The following is a 20,643-nucleotide window of genomic DNA, read 5'->3' as shown; positions in this document are numbered from 1 at the left end:
AGATGTCGATGTGGTGATTAGGGACATGGTTTAGTAGTGGGCTTGGCAGTGTTAGGTTGATAGTCAGACTTGGTGATCTTAAGGGTCTTTTCCAACCTAAATGATTCTACTTTTCTGTGATATTCTTCTCTACTTATCTAAAGGAATATTATTTAACACAATAATGTATTTTTGATTACTTTAGAACTAATTTCTGAAAAACATTTGGTCTCAGAATCTTCTTCGTATGAGTACTGAACAAAATAGTACTTTCAGTCCAGGGGAAGGGAAGGGAAGGGAAGGGAAAGGGATTATTGTGAATTTTGGCTTCTACTCACTTGCATATTGAAGGGAAAATTCAAATTGTAACTGCTCAGCAATGGTAACTTGTAACAGAGGAATTACCTGGTGTTGCAGGCAAGACAGGCTACCTGCAGAGTGGGTTAAACTGGATGGAAGCAGGAATTCCAGGGACAGAACAACTCCATGTATGGGAGCAAAACTTTATTTCTGAAAATAAATTCTCCATTGAATGTGAGTGCTCAGGACCACTTCTGTTTTTTAAATTCTCCTTACAGATTATAAACTTATAAACTAAATTCCCCTTTAATCATATTACCTGCTTGATACTTTGTCAAATGAGCTCACAGTTCTTTATATATCAGAATGCGAAGTTATTGAGTACAGATTTAAAGAAAACACATATGGCATGAAGCAGGAATTGGGCATATGGATACCCTAATTAACCCAAGCAAGTGAAAAGGAAACAGCTGGAGAAACAAAAATAGGGTGAGTACTGTTCTTTGGGAAAATGGGGTTCAAACCAGTTGGATAAAGGAAGTCACAGACTTCCAATTTCCATTAAGATGATCCACAAAACTGCATCAGTAAATAAAAGTAGGTTACCTCATCCTTATTTCTGTGAAACAAGAGTAAAATTTTATGTTATTATTTCCGTTAACACTCTTTTGCAGATTCAGTCTGAGTTCCTGGATAGTTAAGTGATGACTGAAAAATCCAATTTTGATGATGAGCAAAAACATAAAAAAAGGATAATATTAATCTGCAATAAAACCACAAATGGAGCTGCTGCAAAAGAAAATAAGTAATTCCAATATGTAGTTTCTAGTAAGTATTGAAAATTTAGAAACTTAAAAAATTCTGGCTTCTGTACATATGTGATTAAACGTTTTTAAATTTGTGATAAGCATGTTACTTTGGTAGTAAATTCAAAATGTCTGAGACTTTTTTCTTCAGCTTTAAGTACTTTTTAGCCTACAAAACCTGTAATGAATTTCTCATCAACCTGTTGAATTATTTAAATGTCAAGATCAAGTACTTTGTTGATGGTTAATACACCTACTCATACAAGTTGTTGTTCTTTCCATTTGCTTCTGACATGTAAATAAACAAATGTATTCAATTTCGCATACCTATGTTGTGTAAATACTGTAAATAATGTACATGTACACATGACTAAACACTTTCAATATATTTAAAAGTACCCTAGAGGTTTCTGGGATTCGATTATCATTTTACTACTTCTACATTTTTAAGTATTTTTACACTTAAGTATCATTGAATATTGATATCAAAGATGTGCCACAATGCTTTACTTATATAAACTAATAAAAACACTTAACATCTGCTTTTTTGTTCTATTCCTTAAGTACCAAACTGATGAGAACCTAAACATAAACTACTGTCTTCCAATTTCCAGCTTTTTGATTTAACTATTAATTCCGCCTACTGATTAAATATTTGAGAGAGGTAATGGCAAATATTTTCAGTAGATATTTTTCTATGGTTGAATATATTATCCTTCGAAGAAAAAAATGTCCTCTGAAACTACCTCAAAGAAAAGTAAACTGTCCATTTTTTATTTAATTTTCAAAGTGCTGTTTTCTTCCTTTGAAGGATTTTGATTCTTATGTCTTGTTCTTGTTTGTAAAATATCTACCATCACTATCTGGATGCATATAATTTGTCATTTCATTTTGCTACAACTCTGGCTGTATTAGTAATGTTCTGATTTGTTGTAAAAAAAACTTTCTGCACTGACCAGCTGAATTCACTACATTTGTTCTCTCAACCTTCTTCTTGTTTTATTTTGTTTTGTTTTGTTTTCAATAAGGTCTTCCCTGTCAGGATACGGGAAAGAAAAAAGTGGAATTCACTGCCAGAATTATTTAAACATAATAAACAGCAAACCAATATCTTTCCTTATTTGCAAAATAATATTTTTAATCAGAAGCTCCTCTCTATTACACATGTGAACAGCTTTAAGAATTATTAAATTTATTCAAAATAGTGACAAGAGCACTCAGTGAGTTTTTCCAACATTTTCTAAATCAATGTTCCTTAAATTAATGAAATCTGGGTATTAAAAATAAACAAGCAAAATTAAAAAAAAAATCAGTGATAATTTTTGAAAATAATTCAGAAAAATACAAAATATCAGTGATAATTTTTGAAGATATTGTCTTTGAGACTTAAGAGTAGCAGAAAAATAGGAACCATATTATATATTTAGCACAGCTAAAAGAATATTTTCCAAATGGCCAAATGGATATTTTTTATTTTTTATGGTTTTTTTTAGTTATTATTATTATTAATAATATTAATAGTCAATAATTTAATTTTAATTATTAGAATGTAAATTAAAAACTACAAATGTTATGTAATGGAGTATTTTCTCTCTGATTCTTCTTCTTGCCTACAGATACCACTAGAAAAATTCTATATTATATCTATTACAATTCGCTTGCTATATCTGTTATAAATGTTTTTTTGTGTGTGTGCTTTTTTTTTGGGGGGGGGGGGGGGGGACATTTGTTTTTTTCTTGCAAAATGAAGAGCTCGATAAGAATCTTTTTGCCACCAGTTCCTTAGGAATATAACGTAGGCTTTGGAACGTAGGTCAAGTGAAATTGATGTGCTGTGGAAGGCCTGAGGCCTGACCAAATTAACAGCACAGCTGGATATTTTACATGTTCTAAGAACATTGGATGATACATTGCATATGCAATATATCTTGATTCCCCTCGGTAGGGCACGTGAAAACTCTGCAGCTTTTCACTGGATGCCTTCCAAGTTTGAAGTGTACTGGGGACAGCCTACTGGCACTGACAGAGAGAAACATTTCTGGGTAGAAAAGCTACACAAGGTAGAACTGATTTTTAAAAAGTCCTATTAGGACAGAGTATTATTAGGAAATGACAGCACTCCACTCCCGGCTCTCACTGCTGAGTGGACCAACATTTTCGTTTTTCCTCTCCTCTCCTCTCCTCTCCTCTCCTCTCCTCTCCTCTCCTCTCCTCTCCTCTCCTCTCCTCTCCTCTCCTCTCCTCTCCTCTCCTCTCCTCTCCTCTCCTCTCCTCTCCTCCTCTCCCTCCCTCCCTTCTTTTACAGCACAGTTAATGCTTAATTTGAATATTCATAACAAAACACTGCTGTAATAGAAGCATTTACAGAAAGGGGTGGAGTAATGTTATGAACTTTTACCTTGAAATATGCAGACTCTGTAAATCTGATAATCAGTTCAATCTCCTTTTGTAAATTAACATTGTATTATGTACTGATGTTAAGAAATACTTTCATACAGGAGGGAAATACAAGAATACCATACAGACTAAATATCCTACAGGTGTTTTTTCTTCTGATTAATATGTTTTTTCTCTGAGTATTTGATCTCCATATTTCTGATACTTATTTGAAATATGTTTACATATTTTACACGTATTTTCAACATTAGATGGTTTCATGGAACAGTATCAGTCCCCTTTACTTCAAGTTTTGCTTTTTCTATATGGCCCTGATGACCTGCATCCCATGGTCCTGAGAGAAATAGCTGATGTAGTTATCAAGCCACTCTCCGTAATATTTGAAAAATCATGGCAGTCAGGTGAAGTCTCCAGTGACTGGAAACAGGGAAACATCACTCCCATTTTTAAACAGGGTAGAAAGGAAGACCCTGGGAACTACAGACAGGTGAGCCTCACCTCTGTGCCTGGCAAGATCATGGAACGAATCCTCCTGGAGGCAATGTTAAGGCACATGCAGGACAAGGAGGTGATCTGGGACAGCCAGCATGGCTTCACCAAGGGCAAATCATGCCTGACCAATCTGGTGGCCTTCTGTGATGGAGTAACTGCATCAGTCAACAAGGGAACACCAACCCATGTCATCTATCTGGAACACTATACGGCCTTTGACACGGTCCCACATGACATCCTCATCTCTAAATTGGAAATATATGGATTTGAAGGGTGGACCATCTGGTGAATTGGCTTGAAGATCGCACCCAAAGAGTAGTTGTCAATGGTTCTATGTCCAGGTGGAGTCTGGTGACAAGCGGTGTCCCTCAGGGATATGTCTTGGGACCAGTGTTTTTTAATATCTTCATCAATGACATAGATGACGGGATTGAGTGCACCTTCAGCAAGTTTGCATATGACACCAAGCTGAGTGGTGCGGTTGATACCAAAGAAGGAAGAGATGCCCTTCAAAGGGACCTGGACAGGCTGGAGAAGTGGGCCCATGTGAACCTAATGAGGTTCAGCAAGTCCAAGTGCAAGGTGCTGCACCTGGGTTGAGGTAACCCCAGGCAGAAGTATAGTATGGGAGAAGAACTCATTGAGAGCAGCCCTGCAGAGAAGGACTTGGGGGTTCTGCTGGACGGAAGGCTCAACATGAGCCAGCAGTGTGTACTTGCAGCCCAGAAGGCCAGCTGCATCCTGGGCTGCATCAACAGAGGTGTGACCAGCAAGTCGAGGGAGGTTATTGTCCCCCTCTACTCTGCCCTCATGAGGCCCCACTTGCAGAGTACTGCATCCAGGTTTGGGCCCCCAGGAGAAGAAGGATGTGGACCTGTCAGATAAAATCCAGAGGAGGGCCACGAAGATGATCAGAGGGCTGGAGCACCTCTCCTGTGAAGAAAGGCTGAGAAAGCTGGGGATGTTCAGCCTGGAGAACAGAAGGGTCTGGGGAGAACTCATTGCAGCCTTTCAATACTTAAAGGGGACTTATAAAAAAATATCGAGAAGGACTCTTTACTTGGGTAGGTAATGATAGGACAAGGGAGAATGGTCTTAAACTAAAAGAGGATAGATGTAGACTAGACATTAGGAGGAAATTCTTCACTGTAAGGGTAGTGAGGCATGGGAACAGGTTGCAAAAGAAGCTGTGGATGCCCCATCCTTGGAGGTGTTCAAAGCCAGGTTGGATGGGGCCTTGGCCAACTTGATCTAGTGGGTGGTATCCCTGTCTATGGGAGGGGTGGGTTGTAGTTAGATGATCTTTAAGCTCCTTTCCAGCCTGAGCCATTCTATGATTTTATGATTCTATTCGGTCTTTTTTATTAGAAATGTAAGGCAAAGTCTTCACTTAAATGACATAGTAGCAGAGGTCTTCAAACAGATATTTCCATAATTATTTTCTTGTCATGAGAGGTACAACTCTGTGTGTACTCTGTTATATAAGATCATCATCTTGAAGCATGTCAGTGTGATACTGATTTCTAGATGTAGAAATAGCAAAGATAAATAACTGTAACAACATGACACAATATGAAAGTAATCATGGATTGAAGATAATATATCAGTACAAACTCAAAACACTAGTCTTCCTGTTCAGAAGCAATAAGTATTTTTGTATTAACTAATCAAAATACTTTCAATACCTTTCAATAAATGTTAAAATTAAGAAAAATAACTGTTTTTTTTCCTGGTTTATGTTCTTGCTTTTGTTTTCTTTCAGAATTTAGAAGAAATATTTTATACTACTTCTGTTTTTGATGTTTGTATTGAATTTTTAATGATTCTTATAGCCTTGCAGTTTGCCTTGACAATAAAGAAGAAGTCAATGGAGTGGAAATTGGCTATATTATAAACACTATGCTCTAGGAATAAAGTTAACAGAAAACAGATTATCTTTCCCTGTCGATATCAGTCTAATATCAATGGACATTACAATGTCTGTGCTGCAAATGTTGACCCCACCTAAAACTCAGAAAAGAAAATAAACCTTTCTGTTATTTACTTGTGCTTCTCTAAAAGGGAGAACCTAAAGATAATCACCAGTGTCTGAAGCATGGTACACACTTAAAACAGAATAATAAATAATGTTAAAAAGAGAGCAATGCAAGTGAAGTCTTCAACCTTTCAGAACCTCTGAAAGTTTCTAAGTACTTCTGGAAACTCAATAGACCCTTTTATACACCCTCAGACTCCCTCTGGTCTTCTCTCAAAGCCTCTTGTTTAATATTCCTTTAATATGCCTTCTTCCCTTATAGCTGGAGAGTTCATTGCCTACATTTTTGAATGTCCAAAACAAATCTGACACCATGAAATAAAAACTGAAGACTAATTAAACTATTTCCAGATCATATGACTTTATCACAGAGGTTATTTTTTCATTACTAAGACAAAAGTCTTGATCAGAATAATCCATGGAGTGAAATATCCTTTATATTATATGGAATTAAGAGAATAGTATCATTTAATAGCTATCTGAGAAGGATTTCTAAGGATACTTTTTTTTTTTTTTTTTTCTCCCTCTCTCCTCACACAGTGGCATTATCACATTACCCCAAGATACATTTAGTTACGTAGAATAATTTTTAGGATTTTCTGTTAGAATTGCATCTGTTAAGGGTTAAGTTTATTAATAGTTAAGTTGTCAGCTTAAGTTTCGATTCTGGAGAATAAAAATCAAAGTTTTAGCTAGGCTTCATATGTTAAAATATATTGCTTTCTTTTAAGTTATGTCAGGTATTAGTAAAACTAACTAGTTACTTTCCAGTGAATACTGCAATTTGAAAAAGTATTTTCAGATTGATCTGTGAGACAATTCAAAGATAAATATTTGGATAAGTATCAAATTGGCATTTGCATTTGTCTGCTGTAAACAGACATGTGCAGAAACATAAATATAGAAGCAGAACTTTCACTCTCTTACTTGCATAAACATACTTAGTAGAATCTCTAGTTGGTAAGTAAGAGAAAGAAAGGAAACTACAGTATGCCAAAATACATTTCAGTCCTTCAAGTTGTTAGGGAGTGTAATTAATTTTATCATTCACTGAATAATAAGATATAAGTAAACGTTAAAATATATAGCACTATATAATTGCATTGTAAAATGTGTGTAGGTAATTTCTATATTTCAGTTGAAGACTTCAGAGCAGAGGAAATTAAATGACATCAAAGTTTCTCTACAGTTCATCAAATTGCTAATTTAAATTAGAAGATATGTCTGTCACCTGTATTTGTTTCTTATAATACCCAGTAGAAATTTTATTCTATTTATTTGATGTGTATTTACTTAGGATTGATTAGAATAGACTTAATCAAGGCATGTAACTTACACTCACATTTAAATTCCTAATGACTTAACATTCCTAAAGTATGATACTGATTTACTAGCTTAAAAATTGGGATGTAAATGTCAAGTGCCATTTGAAATACTCAACGATATGCAAACAGCTTAATGAGACTACCATGAGATTTGCAGGGTACACAGGATTTGCAGGGACCCATATACCTCTGGCTTAACAGCTGGAGGATTGGTAACATGCCCTGTTGCATTTCAAGAGGCATTAGTGACCTATGCTAAAGCAAATGAATCAAGCCTACAGTGTCTGAATTCTTCTGTAATTAAAAAAGAGAGAAAAGTGCCTTCAAAGGTCTCAAGGGAAAATTTCTCCTCTTAATTTAGTTGCCAAATCTTAGCTAACGACTTTTCCTTTTGGAAGTATTCAAATAAACGTATTTATATTTACTAACTTCACTGGAACTGAGAAAATCTGTAGACATAAATTAAAATACGAGAAAAGCAAAGTGGATCTCAACCTATGAATTTCTGAAGGAAGATCTTAATCTTTCCGTTTTTTGTTGTGCTACTTATCATCTCCAATTGCAAAATAATTGGATGTGCTTTTAGCTTTCTCAATAACTTTTTTCCTCAAATGAAGAAATGTTTTATTAAGTCTTTCACCAGGAATTTTCTTTAGTCCCTTTGATATTGTATATGTGGGAAAATCATTAAAGAAATGTCAACTACAATAAACTGATAGTAAATTTTAAAAAAAAAAAAAAGAAAAAAAAGTCTTATTTCTCGTATATATGTGTATATATATATAAGATGCAGAAAAGTTTTTTTTTTCACTTCCTTCTATTTAGTCTTTATGTGCACTTTCAATTCTGAATTCAGTTTGTCTATCCTTACTAAACTCAAATAATTACATAAAACATTTCTTTGATTTCAGTACAGTTACCTGTAGATTAAAATTCTCCTCAGTGTGGATAAAAGAATGAGAGAACAACCTGACATTGTTAAGAAGTATGGTATGATTCTCAACACCGTATGAGTGCTTTTCCTAAGGCCATTGGAAAACAGCTTCTGTTTTTTGAAGAGGGCAACATCCTACATTGTACTATGTCCTTTAAGCTAGACAGTTCTGTATTATACATAATAATTTGATGAAATAATATAAACTTGCAATTCAAGAAAAGCAAGTATTCAAGTATTTTGTTTTGGCTTAAGGATACTTAGCCAAGTATCAGGGTACGTCTGTACTATTTTGTACTAAGGAACAGAACAGTTTAGCAGATGTGAACTTATTTGTAATAAACAAACTAGCTTTTGACACAAGGTAAAATATTTAGAGGTTCCCATAAAAATTGACATCATTTTGATATCTGGCATTGTCATATCCATGTATTGCCAAATTTTCAAAGGGATTTAGGAGTCTAAATATACAGAGAACCAGTCAAGTCCCATTCAAGGTCTTAACCCTCAGTATTACCTGGGAGGAACTAAGTACATACATATGAGCTAAGAGTTTAAAAGCCCTTGTGCTTCTGGGTCTAAGTAATTGCAAGGGTGAGGTTGTTACTCATTTATACACTTTTAAAATCTCACTGGAGGCCTATCTGAACCTTACTATAACAAGACCTTTGAAAACTAGGCTCTTAGGAGGCTAGGTAAATGCCTGTATCTCTTGAAATAAGAATTATGTCCTGAATACAAAGGTGAGAAGCAATTCACCTAATTTAGTCCTCAAAGTTACAAATCTAATCCCAGCATGTCATTCAGGCCAACTTTTTACTCAAAGGGAAGAGACAGAAAGAGATGACTCCTGAGGGTAATTCATCCTACCTTAAAACTAACATTTAAGGAAGGTAGGACAATCATCCTCAAGGGATGCCTACCTCCTTTCTTCTTAACAGATGAAGGGATTTAGTCACATGACTTAAATGACATGCTTTATTTCTGGACAAGGAAAGATTAGATGAATACTTTCTTTAATTCTCTAGGCCACATCTTCAGAAGCGTTTGTTCCTTTTCTTCATGTTCCTTTTCCAAAGAAACTGCTCTGGTACATCCATTGTTGCATAAGCACTAATTCTCTAAGGTATTGTAATTTCTTACTGTGATCTTAGAAATACTTTACATTATGTTTATCTGGCTACATAATAAGCCATAGAAGATAAATTTGCCCCATTTTTTCACCTACCTCATCTTACTGCCTATTGACTAACTACTCTGGCATCATATATTTTTCAGCAGTATAGAAGAGTCTGGGAAAGAACCTGCTTTTTTTTTTTATTATTATTATTTTCCTGCCATAACAAAGAAATTGTTTCCTGTAAATTCCTGCAGACAGGTGAACCAACAATACAGAAAAATCTCACAATGTGTCTACTCAGCCAGAAAACTCCTTGCTTAATATTTAAAATCTGCAAATTTGACAATTTTTCTTCATGCTTTGAAAGTGTGTTTTGTTTATTTATTTGTTTAATTTTAAAATAACATAAAAACAAACAGACCCATGATTTTTAAGCTTCTATAAGATATCTAACCTCAGAGGTCAATCTCTTCAATATGTTGTTAGTATTGTTTATATATTCATTGCTATGACTCAGAAGGATTTGCCAACGTAGAACAACAAATTCTTAAAAATAATAAAGACAGAAATAAAATAAAAGATTGACAGCAAATCTGCTAACCTGTGTCAGATGTACTGCATTTGCATGTGTAGTACAAGCAGATATCCAAACAGAGGAACAATAGGATTCCATGAGGTATAAAATATTTCTCAGTGATCATCCACACTATCAGTTCTAGAATCTGTTCCTTTTCACGTGGTTCATTCTATATTCAAATGAAGTTTGACAGACAGAAAAAATGAAATCCCCACCTTTTTTTTTTTTTCAGTCTTTATTTAAGCCAACTATACTTATGAAAATTTATATATTCATTAAATATTTTTGTTCAAGAATAAAAATCCTATTCCAGAAGAGGCAGTTCTTACAGTAGCAATAACAGAATTTTTGGTCTGTAGACACAACTTGATTTATTTTTTTTTTAAATGTGTACAGAACAAAGGTACCCTAAAAGATGCTATCAACTATCCTCATTTCTATTAACAGGAATATGAAAACCTGAAAATATTATCAAAGAGACAGAAAGTAAATTTAATCTTTTCATTTTTTTAGCAGTGAAATTGCAAAGATTTGGGGCACTCAACTGTTTAAAAATTTCAGTGTGAATTTTGTTGTCTATAATCAAAATATTACATCCATTCTTACACTTCTTTATTACTTTTATGGGATAGGGGGGAAGAGATCTGAATCCCAACTGCTGGCAGCTACAGGAATAACAGGAGGCTGTAACTGATGTCTGAACAAGCAACAGTCCATGTAATGCGTATCTATAGTTAACAGATGACTGGGTTACATGCAATTCTGGATCATCAGTCGTGTCTTTTCCACAGCACAGAAGACAGTGGTAAGTTACCACAGTCAGAGTCCCTGTTGAGAACATGTCAATGTTTTTCCATAATGCAATTCTACAGATATTAACATAGCTGACATAGTGAATGTCATGCCGGCTAGGTGAATCCATAAAAATAAGTTTAATATAAGCATGATTAACACAGACTAATGAATCTGACAATTCCAAAAACTTAAAACTCTGCTTGTTGTCAGTTTTGACAAGCAAGTACACGTTATCCTTATTGATTAAGTGCCTCATACCTAACAGAGGAAAAACCCAGATCATTCACTTCTGTCTGTAAAATGTGATCAAGGATATTTCTTGTGTCATTTTGATCATAGAGATTCCTGCAGAGAACACAAATTTGACTGATCAATCTATACACTACTTTAAAGTGATGTTCTTCTTTTATTTCAGCAGAGGAGAAGTTCCAAGAGGATCCAGGACATTATCAAAGGCATTCCAGAAATTAAAGACAAATTCCCTGGCAGATAGCTGTATTTTAAGACTAGTTCTAGTCCTCACTGATGCCTATCTCAGTTGAAAACTGTCAGTACCATAATAATTGGCAGAATATGCTGTGATTGGGTGATTGGGTGGGGAAGCCACAAGCAGAAAACCATACAGTTTATTTATTAAACAGGATGGATTAAGTGGATAGTGATTTCTGGTGCTTCCATCCTACACATCATATTCACCTCAGTCATGTTCCCTGCTCCTCTGGTCCAGTTTAGATCAGTAGCGTAGATGCACGGGCACAGGATACTCATGCTGAATGCAGAATATGTCCTAGCCCTGCCTGGTAGGCTGGCCCCTATGTGAAACAGTTCCACCTTGTGCGTCAATATGGTGTACAAAATCCACATGAAGTATGCTGATCTCACCACAACTGGGCAATTGTTTTCTGTATTTATTGCTTTGTAAACTAGATTATCAGCATAAAATGCCAATGGCCTTGCTAATTATGTAGGCCCAGGCCAAACTCTTTGACTTTCTCTACATCTAAGATTGATTAGCAGTTATCACTGTTCTCCCCAGGATTTCTGTCATCCACTGTTGCCCAACTCCAAACGTGTTACAAAAGCGTGAAATTGACAACAGGCACATAACAAAGTTATTTTTGCTCTGGGCTACAGTATGAGGAAGACTTGTAGAGATTGTTCAGAATGTTTCCAAGTAAGAACATTTTCAAAAAGCAACCAAGATATGGGTAAAGTACTCAGCTTCTCCACTGCCTGAAAATACTAGCTTCCTGCCACTGAGGAAAAGTCAAAGTATATGTGATGGTAGCTACTGCTGAGTATCTAGGTACCATCTATCCTTTCTCCCAGTATTGGCAGAAAGATCCAGTTCTTTGTATCTCTTCTACTGATAACAAAAGTGATCAAGGTCTTCTTGAGGTGTTCAAATTCCATAATGTCTTATGGAAGTATCATTGTTTTATATAAGTTTATTCATATGTAGTACAGAATTTCCTTTCTAAAACAGTGAGGAAATGTATCCTCGTGAAAATACAATACCAAAGAAGTAATACAAATTAGAAATACTACAGAAAAAAAAAAAACAACACTTTTTTGAATTAATTCTTCTATCCTGTCCAGTTTCTTTAATGTCTATGTAAATGTTTGTACAGGCATAAAAGTAAGAGCTCAAAAATAATCAGAAACAGGTGTGGGGGGGGACCATTTCTTTCAGCACTAGTGCTGACTAAAAGTGATAACAAAATCATGGAACAGCAGTCTGCAATCACAACAGTAACAGCAGCATTGCCATTAAGTCCTTACTGTCTCATTTGCTTCCCCCTTTTCTTGCTCATTACTGAAGCATTAGGTTCGAGATACGGTGGGCAGATGTGCATTGCTGCCCTGTGGAGTCAGCTTGTGCATGTCTTTGTAGTTGAGCCGAATCCATCACAAGCAGAGAAGGTAAACTTGTCAGGGAAGACTAATGTAACTGAGCAACTACTGTGACTGGCTGTATTGGAGATAAATACGGAGAGGAAGAGGAGATATTTAAGAGGCTTTCAAATACCTCCTGATGCTTATAGCACAGGACAAGCAGTACAATTGCATGTAAGGCAGGGGAGATGCAATGTTCCTGCTTCTCTTCTTTACTGTTCTTCTGCCTGTATTTTAATTTCTGTAATAAAATGTGACATCCTTTAAGCTGGGTAAAAGTTGCATTTCCTAGCTTCTTCTATACCCTCTAGAAATTGGTCTTATTTTACCACTGCAGTCAGCCTTCCCAGTCAGAACAATTAGTATAATTATCTCAGTTCACACCTCAGTTCACAGTGCAGACACTCCAGTTTAATGGGCTGAGACACAGATGAACTCAAACACAGTTCAAATTATTGTTCTCATAGTCTCTGTTCCAAAGTCACTGTTCCATGAAAAAATATTAGAATAGAATTTCTAACTCATATTTTTTCATTCTGTTCTCATGTTAGAACAGATTTATTTATTTATTTATTTTCCCCTTTTTCTGCACTACCATCTGATTGCCTCACTCTGTTACTGGCATCTCTCCCTCAACAAAACTCTCAGCAGATCATCATCTTAAGGACTGAAAATAAATACCTCTGGGCTAAATCCTGCTCTGCTATGCAGATATGCCTATGTAAGTTTAAAGTCACTTAATTGATTTTCTGGTTAGAGAGGCATTGGAAATGGCTAAATAGGAGGCCAAATCTCTTTCAGCCTTTGGCTCCAGATGCTGCTATTACTGATAAACCATTTCATATGCTTCTTTCCTTTTCAGATATGTTGCTTGTAAACATGAATCTTGCCTTTAGAAAACTGTAATCAAATAAGTGCTCTTGCTGTCTAATATAAAACAGTGATAGCTGTACAACACAGTTAGTGTAATCTATTTCACAGTATGTCCTCTTTTAATCTTTTATTTGGTTCACAGAAACTGGCAGGTCAAAGAACACACAGCTGTTTTCTCTGACAGAAGAGTCTACTAAAAGTTTCCAAAGACAACTATAATAATAATAATTAAACTATACACGTGTGTTTTTTTTTTTTTCTTTCTGCCCACCTCTCTTCACTTGAGATGAATTGTGAGTTTAAGATAGAAATTTGAGACCACAAAACCCACAGTGTTTCTGAATTTCCTGATATACTGTGTGGTGGGGAAGATAATTTTAATGTGGAAACTCTTCTGTGCTTGCTCATCTGAAAGTGACAGGACTTACACCTTTTTTACTTCTCATAATGGACAATTTAAAAATACATTTTTGAAGATTCTGAAACTGCTTCAATCTATTATGAAATCTGGAGTAAAGAAAGAATTTTAAGTTATTTTACCCTTAACCTCTCAGCCATAAACAGCTGAAATCAGAACCCAGCTGACCTCCATGTTTTGCAAGCTCATGAAAAATACAAACTTTCTCACTGTACTGTCTCCACCCTGAGCCCCAGTACCTGATTTTCAAGGCAAATGGTCTGTTTTGCAGTGAAACATATTCGTAAGTATGACAACAGCTAGGGCAATCACAAGTGGCTAAAAGTGTGAGTTCTAGAGAGCTATAGGGCATATTTCTGCATATGTGCATGGATAAAATTGCCATAAGAAGCCATGATAATTTTGTTAATATTTACCTATTCATATACTTGCCTTAGTACTATTGGTAAACACACTTAAATTATGTGACAAATAAACAAAGATATATAAGTTCAGATCTACAGATCAAACTACGGACCTATCCAAAAAGGATAGGAGAAAACACAAGTATATCCAATATTTTGATAAAAGTTGTTAAGTTCAATATTGTGTTTGGCAACATAACGGTTGCATTCTACTTTGACCTTTAATAGACAGCTATACTGATGAGTCTTCTGTTTTGAATTTGCTGTGCTGGCTAGAAAATATGTAGAAATGCAAAAGGTGCTACCCAGATTTGTTTCAGAATTAGCATTGTGTTCCACATAAATCAAGGATATAAAGTGTTATTATCAGGGAGCACTAACTGAAGATGTAACAAAACAGAACAGGAAAACGACTGGAGAAAAGTCATTTCACATTAATTCAGCTTTTAAAAGCTCATAGATATACGGTCTATATATTATTGCTGTTTGGAATCCGCAAAACCCTCAAATGCTTCAGTTTCCCCAGATAACAATTACTTAAAAAAAAAAAAAAATCAAACCCACAGAAAGTCATATTTTTACTTAGCTTTAAAAATGAAAAATAATTGTCATCTTCAGCGTACATAAAATAAAATCCTCTTTCATCCAAACATACACAACTCTTCAGTGCTTTTAGTTAAACTTGCACTAAATTTGCTTTTCTTAGATAGAGGTAAAGAAACTAAGGTATTATCCTCGGAGTCATTTATGGTAAAATGCTATTTTTTTCTTGAGCTTAAATCAATCAAACTTCTCTCTCTCTCTCTCTTTTTCTTATTTATTATTATTATTGCAATGACTATCAATATTGGTATCAGCATTGATTTTTATTGATATCAGTATAGCTGAACACTGGCAGCTTGGTTGATTTGCAACAGCTGAAATCCTCAGGTCTTCAGACTGAGAATATTACACGTTATTGTAGAAATAAGAATTGCAAGTAAAAATATTTTCTCAATTTCAGTTTTTCTAGATCCTTTCCTGGTCAAGCTGATATGACTCATTGAAATAAATTACTTTCACTCAATTCCAGGAAATATACACAAAAGACTGTGGATTTTTATTTGTATTCCAATTTCTTTATGGTTGACCTTCATTTCTGCTTCATTTGAACTTCAGGAGTTCAAAAACTCAATGACAACCTTTTAAATCCTGCAAGAACAGCTTTATGTGACTAATATTTTCATTAGTCTTTTTCTTCTCAAAACTAAACTCTAAACTGTCCACACATTGTAGAATATACATTTCAAACTTCATATAAAGAAGTCTTTGGAAATTCTCAAGAATATTAGTTGAGTTGAACAGATACATCCCCAAAGTTAATTTTTGTAATTTGATATTTAGGTATGCAGTGCTTACCTAGGGGGCATCAGGTCCACTCCAGCGGAATTTACTAATCCTCGGTAAAATTTGCTGTCTCCTTTTCCTTGTGTACTAAGCATGAAGATTGACATAGGATACACAAGAAACAGCTTGTCTATGGTGATGATATAGGAGACAATGTCAAAGGCTTAACTACAGTCAAGGTAAGCAATATCTACTGCTCTCTTCTCATAAAGCAAGCTAGTCATCACAGTGTAAAAACCTATGAGGTTGGTCAAGAATGATTTCCCTGCTGTAAGTCTGACTACCCCTAGTTTCCTTCTTGTCATTCACATCTTGGGAAATACTTTCCAGGAGGATTTTCTCAATCATCTTAGGGGCTGTGGTAGGGCCTGTGGTTTCCCAGCTCTTCCTTCTTTCCCTTCCTGCAGATAGAAGTGGCATTTCCAGATTTCAGGAACCTCTCTTAATTGCTGTGACCATTCACAAATAATTGAGAGTGGCCTTGCAATCACTCCCACCAGCTGTTTCATCACTTACGGGTACAACCTGTCTGAAACTGTGGACTTATATATATATATGCAGTTCGCTTAAGTGTCTTCTGCCCTAGTCCTCCTTCAGTGAGGGTACATTTTCCTTGCTGAAAACTTCTCCCCTGGCATTAGGGAACAGGAATGGACCGGACCTTTCTTCAGCTTGGAGGAGGTGATTTTTGAATATTGACCAGCTTTCCTGGACTCCCTTTTCCTCTGGAGCAATATCCATAGAGATCTTCCAAGCATATCTCTGAGTAGGTGTAAGTCTACTCTTCTGAAATCCAGGAGTCTTTTTGGATCTTTGTCCAAAACTAAGATCCCCAGAAGATCTGTCTCAGTTTACAATTAGTGTGGTAATGTACAAGTACATTCACAGCAAGGGGAAAATTCATTCTTCCTCAGTTAATTCCAGTAATTTAGCTGCTAGAGCACTTACATAAGTCCTTTGACTCTGTAGTATTGCATTTGCCCAATTCAAGAACCGCTTGGAAGCTTTGCCTTTCAGTATAGTTCCTAGGAATCAAAGTTAGATATCTTACCTATTTATAAATGCACAGAATTGAATGCATCATGTTTCATCTTGGAATACATTAAATCCATTTGCCTACCTAGTTATCAGGAAATTCAGGAGGTGAATTTACAATAGATGAACTTCAGAGAACCTCACAGAGGCTATCCAATATAGAACTAGAATCATCTGACACGATCAGAGAGGATCAAATTGAATTCAGGTGACTACATCTACAGTGGCTAATGCAATAAAAAGAAGAGCATTAATGCCTTTTGCATCCCAAATGGCTTCCCATGCTACTCACCTGTTGTTAAAAAGGAGAAAGCAGCCTCAAGAAAAGTTAGAAAGAGTTTTTGTACTTTGGTAAGAACTCATAGCTGAGCATCCTACATCAAAATAAGTGCTTTCATGGATTAGAGGGATGAATTTAAAACTCTTCTTCTCCTGTCATTATTTTCTTATTGGTTAGGATAAATAGTCAACCATTTTGGGGACAGGATTTTTAGGATTCTGTATTTGGCTGTTAGCTCTCTGCTTTCATTAAAGCGCTTAGACCATTTTGGTAATTTGCTGTTGTGAAGGATTGTACTGATATATAACATTTGCCTGGAAATTTAGCTGTTTTAATTATTTGGATCAGTTTCCAAACATTCATTTCATGTGTACGTACAAACAAGTGTCACACTACACACACACAAAAGGTTCAGTATTTATCCATCAGGAAACTAATATCTAATCTGTATATCATTTATTGTTGTTACAATAGGCTGAACTGTCAGAAAGTTATTGAAATGCTGTTCAGAATGCAAAGAATAAATGGTTCAAATGACCCATCCGTTCACCCCTAAAAGCAGAGTGCTTCCTAATACATGGAGATCTCCTCCATTAACGTTCACGGTGTTGCCACAGTATCCATCCTGTGCTGGTGCACACCTCCAGGTCCAGTTTCTACTCCTTATTCTGGTGTATCATGGTGTTAGGCTTGTAGCTATCACATGCACAGCTGGTGCTAAAGCTGGGGTGAAAACAACATTGTACCTAAGGTTAAATCTTTGCATGGGCAGTGATCTTGCTGTCTCTGGGGGAAGGGCTCTCCTGCATGTAAGTATTCAAAGAGCACTGTCAGAAATCCTGTGTAGCAAAAAAAGCATCTATGCAATTTTGTTTGCTGGCTATCCTATGAAAACCATTAAATTCAGCAATGATTTTAAAGGAAACAACAAGCTTACTACAGAAGGTTGATGATTTTTTTCTTTTTTTCTCTCAGGTTATTGTACATACCTTAAGTTTGGTGTGCATGATAACATGGCCTGAAAAATCTTCATTTCATTATATGGATCTCTGACAAGAATTATAGTAGCCAACAAAGGTAAACATTCAAAATAATAAATATCTATGAAAATTGCTACAATTCCTAAAATTGTTTAACATTCACTGCAGATACAGAGGGAGAGAAAGAATGCTTTATCTTTAAAACCAATTTTTATTTTTTGTTTCTATGACTATAAAATAGAATTTATGAATATTAAAAAAAAGAAGGTTGGGAATTTGAAGATTAAGAAGCATATATATGTATGGGAAAAATAGAACTGCACAAAGCTCTTCACAGCAGAGATTCGAAGAGTCTTAAAAAAAACAGATTTGCATGGGAAAACTCAGAAACATGGATGAGAACAGAAGGAGAACTACAGATCAGATGAGAGGTGAATTACAGGAGCTGACAGGAAGAGGCAGAGGGCTTCCCATTGCTTGTAAATTTTCTTTTAGATTATTCTAATTCTACCTCCACAAACATTGTTTTTCACCTGATACAGACTTTTTATATAAAACTGAAATACTGAGCTACAATTCTGCTACATAATTGATATTCTTTTTGTTCTAACAATGTGCTGAAGTAAGTAGGGAAGTTTTGCCTTAGAGATATTTTGCTGAAGTCATATGCAAATAGAAATCTAACACATGAGGGATAAAAACATCTAGTAACAATTGGTTGTGATTACATAAGCATGCTTTGATGATGGTTTAACACCAATGGACAGAAAAATACTGCCACACTGCCCTCTCGCTCCCCGTTCTGAAAAGAACACTGGGAGAAAACACAATGAAAAAAAAAAAAAAAGAAGAGAGAAGCTCATGGGTTAAGATAAGGGTAGGGAGATCTCTCACCAATTACCATCATGGGCCAAATAGACTCAGCATAGGGAGATTAACGTAATGTTATTGACTATTGCTAATAACAGACTATAGCAATAAGAACTAAAAGCAAACTAAAACCAACTTCCCACCCCCCCCCATCCACCCTCTTCTACCTCCTCCCCCATGCAGCACAGGGGAGTGGGGAATGGGGGCTGCGGGCTTCAGTCAGTCCCTAACACTTCATCTCCGCTGCTCCTTCACGGTCACTCTCTGCCCCTGCTCCACATGGGGTCCCTCCCACGGGATGCCATCCTTTCCATGTGGGACCCATGGACTGCAGGGGGACAGCCTGCTCCACCAGGGACCTCTCCTCAGGCCACAGGGGAACTTCTGCTCTGAGCCTGGAGCTCCTCCTGCCGTCCTTCTGCACTGACCTTGATGTCTGTAGAGCTGGTTCTCTCTGCATTTCCTCAGTCATCTCTCCCAGCTGCTGTTACACAACCTTTTTTCCCTTTCTTAAATTTGCTCTCACAGCATCACTCACTGGCTCAGCTCTGGCCAGCAGCCGGTGCTTTTGGGACCAGCTGGAACTGGCCCTTATCTAACATGGGGCAGCTTCTGGACTCTTCCCACAGAGGGCATCACTTCAGCCTCGCTGCTACCAAAGCCTTGCCACGTAAACACCATACAACATCTATAATGACTGCTGATGAATCATGAATTGAAAAATAATGATACTCTGATATTAAAACATCTGTCTGATCCTCGCTACTTTTGAATTCTGAAGTGTTATAAAGGCTGCATGCCATGCAGAAGGTGAATTGAAAAAAAAAATTAATAAAATGGAGCTTTTAAAAACATATTAAATTAAAAAAAAAAAAAACACTCAAATACTCTAGTATTTTAATCACCACCACCTAAAATAACCCTTAGTCCCACTGCAGAAGATGAAGATTTTCTACATGGAAATAAGTTTTTGTATTTAGTAGTGACAGAAAAATGAAAGTAGAGGTAAAATAGGTAGCAAGCCTTCATCTCATTTTTATATGCTGTCATCACACGTGAAAGGAAAAAAATGCCACATGCAAAGATTAAGATGTTTTTGACCATTTCCCAGAGCTGACCAGAACCAAAATAATGTGGATGAGAAATTTCCATGGCTGTAAACCTAGGATTTAGTAAGTAGGTATATATCCTGGAGAGGGATTACTGAGCATAATGATTAGAAGTATCAGAAAGAAAAAATGTTTGAGATCCAAGTGAAATTAAATCATAGCTGTGGATTTTTGAGCAAGATAGCTCTACTATTTGTTTTCACTACATTCAGGAGGAATATATATATAAAATCCAAGATTACATCTCAGTGTATGGATGGTGTCATGGAATATTTTATTCATAAAAACATGGCATTGAAAGGTCTAAGTGTTGACCTTAAAAAAGTCAGTATAGGGCTGAGCCTTAAACATTATGGGTTATCTGTAGTTATTATTCTAATATTCAACTGCAAATGAACCTGAGATTTAAAATACAGATAGTGTAGAGCAGGTGGAATATCATCAAGATGCAGAGGTGATTATAGCTAAGAGCAATAAAAGTGGGTCTCAAACAGAAGTTCAGAAACAGTGAATCACAAAGTGAAAGCAGACTGAGCAATTCATAGCAAGTGTATGCTATTATATTGTTGACAAGATCATAATACAGTTAAAACTATTTTGAAGAATGACTAGTGATCCTCACAATAAAAATC

General features: G+C 35.9%; 2 long non-coding RNA genes across 2 annotated transcripts; both read left to right on the top strand.

Annotated features, from left to right (window-relative positions):
- The first annotated feature begins 266 nt into the window (after positions 1-266).
- On the top strand, positions 267-1,719 carry LOC310899247. Its single transcript, XR_014584106.1, has 3 exons — positions 267-513; positions 645-768; positions 954-1,719. It is a non-coding gene; the product is annotated as an uncharacterized lncRNA (long non-coding RNA).
- A 15,333-nt stretch (positions 1,720-17,052) lies between these two features.
- LOC310899246 lies at positions 17,053-19,559 on the top strand. Its single transcript, XR_014584105.1, has 3 exons — positions 17,053-17,123; positions 17,527-17,699; positions 18,028-19,559. It is a non-coding gene; the product is annotated as an uncharacterized lncRNA (long non-coding RNA).
- The last annotated feature ends 1,084 nt before the right edge of the window (positions 19,560-20,643 follow it).

This window comes from Anser anser, assembly GCF_964211835.1.
Source record: "Anser anser genome assembly, chromosome: 4".
In the NCBI taxonomy this organism is placed as follows: Eukaryota; Metazoa; Chordata; class Aves; order Anseriformes; family Anatidae; genus Anser; species Anser anser.
This window is presented reverse-complemented; position numbering and strand designations above follow the sequence as displayed.